Genomic DNA, 6,000 nt, shown 5'->3' on the forward strand with positions numbered 1-6,000 from the left:
GCGGGAAGCGAGGAGAGCTGGCTTGCTCTCTGCTAGGTAGAAAGGGGGTAGCAGGGGTAGCTGCTGCCAGCGCCGCCGTCCCTTGCCAGCTGCCCCCTCCGGCGAGCCAAGCTCCGTATTCCTGCACGAGCTCGGAGGGAAAACGCTTCCAGGCGACCTGCTCAGGAAACCCCAGTGCAAATCAGGCAACGACAGACACTAACAAGATACATGTGCCCCGTCCTGTCTCGTACGGGCTGAGAAATGCGGGTTTCTCGGTGTCTAATAACCCCATAAAAATGCTGCTCCGTTCCTACAGCCCCATTACTTCGGTGTCACCGCTGTAGATAAGCCTGAAAAAGACTGATAACGGGGAATGTAAATACCAGGAGCTTACATCAAGTGTGCCTGTTTCTAAAAGTGGCCTTTTTGCTTCCCCATCAGTCCCCCTTCACCCACCTCTGTGATCTAGCCCCACACCTGTAAATCCCTTAGGTCAGAAACCGTCCCAATCCCTTCCACGTCGCATCGTAATCACCTCTAGGACGTGACAGTGCGGTGCTGCGAGATAAAAACAACGTAAATGTATCAGAGAACTACAGCATAATTTTGGAAAATCACTACATTGGTCCTTGGACAGGTAAAAGTCGATCAAGAACACGGGTTTGGAGCAAGGCTTATTTATCGTGTGAGCATCCCTGATCATCAGGACCCTGCCAGGGAGCAGCTCTCCCATCCCCTGCTTGCAGCTTGCTCCTCAGCAGCGCTGGAAGAAGCCACACGATTTGGAATAAAACATCCAAAACCTACCACAGCCTTCCTGCAGGGCCACAGGGCCAGGGAACCACGCGAGTGTCACTGCTTCTGCTTGGGACAGAACCCCCCAGACCCGAAGGCTGACCCCTTTGGGTTGTTTGCTGAACTTTAATCACTTTCCAAGTCCGACAGCTGCTCAAACTTAATTGCTCATTACGCTTGTAAATAAAAACTGATCTCACTCGCTGCTTAGCCAACCATCTCCCAGTTGCCATAACAACTCCTTGCCTAATAAGTGATTTCAGATTTTACCATTATTTGTACTCGGCGGAAAATTTCACAAAGGTGTGAGATCGCTCTTTTCACAAAAATACCCTTCTAATTAGAAGAACCGAAAATCAGTCGAGAAAGGGCAGCTCGGAGATGATAAAAAAAACCAGCAAGCTGTTTATTACAACAGCTTGAACATGAGATAAGGGTGCCCCAAACCCAAATATGTGCTGGATCTTGTTTAACCCCTACCTTTCAGTGCCAATCCTCTTATTATCATTCCTACCTGTACCCCGTAGCAACCAGGACAATCCCAGACAGCATCCGGGCAGTAATTAGCCACAAAGCAGAGACCAATTTCAAGAGTGGCTGTAAATGAAATACTCCAGTACAGTTTGCACATCAATTCTCTCTCCTGTTCCTAAATCTCGGACCCATTAACTGGTTTTGTTCCCGATCACTCTGGTAACTCACAGGAACACTTTTGGGTGAGCACTGAAGAGTTATGATTCTGGCCAGATTCATGAAAAAAGGGAGAAAAACGCTTGGATTGGTCCCAGCAGATGGCCCCTGTACCAGCTCCAATCAGCTCTGCTGTGCTGTGTAAGCATTAAGTGTTTCCAAAGTATTTCCAAACAGAAATACTTGGGCTAAGATGTTACCTGCTTGACTTCAGCTCAAAAGGAACCCCTTTTGGAAGGGGTACAACATGCATCTTGTCTCTCCACCACCTCACTCAAAAACTTCCTCCAGGCTTGCCTTTTCAGACAGCATCACTAATAAGAGCCTTACAGATATCTTAAAAAAATAATTCTCTCTCTCTCAGTAAGTTTTTGATCAACACAGCTTCGGCAAACTGCCTGTGAGAACACGAAGTTGTCTGTCTGAGCAGGCGAAGTGACGGGGAGCCACGAAGTGCTGCTGGCTGGTAGGGCTAGCACGGAATAAAGACCTTCCAAATTTGCTGGCAAAGCTGCTGAAGCTTGCAATTCATTTCATCTGCTCAAGGTAGCTCTGTGTGTGCGCGCTCAAGGAGGGGCGTCCTTCTCCTTCCAAAAGGGAAACAAACGCAGAAAGCTATAATTAAGATATAACTAAAGTCAGGGAAAAAAAAAACAGTGAGGAAATAGAAGATTTAAAAAATAAATAAATAAATAAATAAAAAAGGACTTTTTTCTGCATTTCCTCAGCTGGGCAAGAGGCATGAATTCTTTGTTATTTGGGTCAAACACAAAGCTTGTCACACTCCTTGCAGTGGACTACGAAAACACAGAGGATGCAACGTTAACAAAATCCTCGATATTCCTGCTCACACCCGGGAGGTGACAAAGTCCTTCCAGCCCTACAAAAAGACACCGGTGCTCGGCACAGCTCTTGGGGTTCCAGCACAGTTTCTAGCACCAACGCGCGGCTTCTTGATCTGAATCTGAACGAAGAATTTCTTCCCGAAGCGCTGCAACCCAGAAAAGGCTGCCGAGGACCAGCTGGGAGCAGGCTGGCTCCTGCTCAAAGAGCACGCAGGCTTACCAACCAACCCAAGGACTCAGCAGGGATCCCCGGAGTAGCTGCTCGTGGCTTATCATCTCGTGCCTCCTGATGCTCCCGGAGACGGTGCCGCAAACGCCGGGCTGCCAGAGGGTTCCCCTGAGCTGAGAGACGCAGACACGCTGGTAAATAGCCCACAAGTACCGTGCCAGGAGCTCCCCGAGCACAGGCAGGGAAGACACGCCGATGTATTTTTGTTTTCTTGCCTGATCCTTGATTCTGAGAGGAGTTACTACGTTATGGGGCCCACTGGATTATCCTGGCAAGTGCAGGACACTCGCAGAGGGAATATTTACATTTAAAGACACCAACAGACTGAACTTATTTGCTCATCCCTGTCCTGAGCAAAGCAAAGAGTGCTTATAAACTGGAAGATGTGGCTCCTTGAGCTACATGAAGGCACGCTCACCTGCAGCGAGGTTCCTGCTCCACAGGGAAGAGACCAGGACAGAGCAAAGCCTTTAGAGCAGAGGCTTTTGCCCGCAAGAGCCATCGGCTTCAGAAGAGCCCTTTCCAACTGACAGTAACTGAAACACACGAGCAAAACAAGCAGGGAGAACTGCCCGCAGGATGACTAAGCAGACACAGAAGACAAGGCCCTCGAGATAGGATTTTTACGCCCAGCAACAAGTCTGCTCCATGTAGCAAAGTGGTGTTTCCCCAGGGGGATGCAGATGAAAAAATCCAGCCCTGGTGTGGCTGACCCGTGCAGTCCCATCACACCGATATGGGGGAAAAAACCCACTCAGGCTGGCCCCTGGGTTCACCCTGTAACCCTTCAGGGCTCTTACAACACTCCTCTCCAAGCGTGTAGGCTTTTTATCACCTCTTTTCTAGGTGATTTCCTAACACGGGGATCACCAGGCCAAGTCCGCAGAGCGCCAGGGCTGCAGGTACCGGGCTGGGCTCTCCCCCACCAAAGGTCACCTGAGAAATTTCTGCAAAAGCTTCTCTTCCTGGAATTGGCCTTGAATAAAAACCCAGTGCAGGCTGCAAAAATCAAAGGAAAGGCAGGATAATTTAAAAATTTAAATTAATAATTTAAAAGTGCTCTCAATTCAGCTAAGGAAAACACGTAACACTTGTCTTTTTTTTTTTTTTTGGTGAAAATAGTTTTGGATGAAACTCGCAAGCAGCTGGAAGGGTCTGTGGGGCTGTTCTAACCCTGCCTCTTTCGCTAAGCCTGTTCTCAACGTGCAGTTTAAAAATCCGCCGCGTACATGAGCGGAGCAGGATCGAAGTGGGAACGAGCTGTCCTCACGCTGCGACCTCTCACGTAGAGCTTTGTATTAGAAGCACATGGAACGTGCATCGAAGCACCCCGCGCTGCAGGAGATAAAACTGCATTACTCAAAAATACACGCTGTAATACCTCCACCAACTACAATCTCCTTTTGTGCCTGGAAAATAAATCCAGTCTTAGGAACCCAGTATTAAATGGCATTATACTAATTACCCCGCTTCGCGCAATCCCTGTAGTTTCTCCAAGTTCCCAGATTCCTGACTCAGTACTTTCTTTGCTCCTTTAAGAGCAGAGATATCCATTTTCGCATTTCATGGAGATTTTCCTTACAACATAATCCACTACCACGAAGCGAAAGCAGATCCAAATAGCATTATCAACCTAAAAACATTTTATCAGCCTCTCTTCTGCATGATGGGCGTGATTCTGGACCCTCAGCGTGGGCTGGGGATGCTAGCAGCTGGCCAGCTGCCAGCAGCACACCCAAAAACACTCAGGAGGAGTAAAAAGAGAGCATGTTCTGTGCTCTTTGGGTGAGGATGATGCTCACCTACCTGACACAGCAAAAGCTGCAGGCACCTGGGAGCAAGGGAAGTTACTGCTGGCTGGCACTGAGACAAACCTGCACGCTGAACAGGGCACAGAACTGCAGTGGGTACGAGGAAAAGTCAGAATCTGGGGGCTTTTTGCTTCATTGCAGTGTTATGCATGAAAAGGGAGATGATTTGGAGCCTGGCAGCATCCCCCAAACACAGCAGAAAGTTTATTCTGAATGTAACTTAGCCAAATTTGTTTATGGGGACAAGAAAGTGTGGGGTAAATCTTCCTACAGGATTACAGCGGGCTGCTCCCTGTAACACATCTCTCTTCTCCTGCACGGCGTTGTGAACTCCTTCATTTAGGAGCCACTTTTATTCCAAGACCCATAAAAACCTGGAGACATCAGACCTTTCGTCGGGTTTCTTAAGTGTTTCCTGAGAAGAAAGGAGAATAAAAAGGTGCCTGTACATCTTGTCTCATTAAAAAAGAAAAAAAAAAAAAAAAAAAGAGGGGGAAACAACCAGCAGCTCTGCTCCACATTTATTACCAATTTAACTGCCCTGAATGGAAACTGCAAACGCTTTGATAAAAATCAATTGGAAAGCTGTCTGCCTCGCTGCTGCCTCAATAAAGTGCCTCTGCATCCCTCGCTGAAACCTCGGTTTTGTAGCCTCCTTAAACAATACTGCTCATTAAATCGTGGGCACCGGGGCCCCCCGAAAACAGCCTCCAAGGCGAGCACCCGGACTGAGCCCCAAGAGGAACCGGGGCTGCAAACCAGCATGTCCTGAGCAAAGCCCTCACCCCAATTATGCAGGACGTGTTAATTTCTCCTATTTTGATAAAAATTAACTCAGGTCCCTGTGTAAGCCAGGTCTGAAGCCTTGCCGGGAGGCTTTTGGCTGGGAGTCAGACGGACCCCACGTGCCACTGCCCCAGAGCAGAGCACGGTGTCCCCGTCCGTCTGTCCATCCATCCATCCATCCATCCGTCCACGAGCAGCACTGCCTGAGCTCAGCCCCACACCCACGAGGGTGCTGGGGGGCAAGGAGCGAGGTTCAGCTTGGTTTCAAGCACACAAACACCCCCCCAAAGTGTTCACAAAGTCCCCGGTGCCAAAAAAATCCTACGAAGGGAGCTGGTTTTGCTCTCTCCTCGTGTGTGAGCCATATGGCCCGTGTCGAATAAGCAGAATGGAAAAAAAAAATAAGAAAAAGTTGCCAGCACTCCCTGCTCTTGTAATTCAATCAGTTTTAAGCACCCGGGATGTTATTGCTAACCTCCAGTGAGGATATTCCCTCTGGTCACCCTGAATGGAGCGGTGACACTTTATACGTGAGCGCCTTGAGAAAAAAAGGCCAAAACGCACTTTGCGGTGGGATGTGGACTCTCAAGGCAAATTCCCATGACTGCACATCGCTTTTTCCACAGGGCAGCCTCTCTCCAGGCACCAAGCATCGCGTCTTCACGATTTACGACCCATCTTTTCCTATCCTTCCTCCTCGCTGAGCAGGGATCTTCCCATCAGAAAGCGCTGACAGAAGCGATGCTGAGGAAGCTTCTCCCAAGTCTGGATGGACGTGAAAAAGTTTCACTGCCTCCCAGAGCCCTGGAGAAGTAACAGATCCTGCTGCACAACCCTGGGCGAGACTTAAATCCTGTGTAAA

This window comes from Netta rufina, assembly GCF_964035555.1.
Source record: "Netta rufina genome assembly, chromosome: 15".
In the NCBI taxonomy this organism is placed as follows: Eukaryota; Metazoa; Chordata; class Aves; order Anseriformes; family Anatidae; genus Netta; species Netta rufina.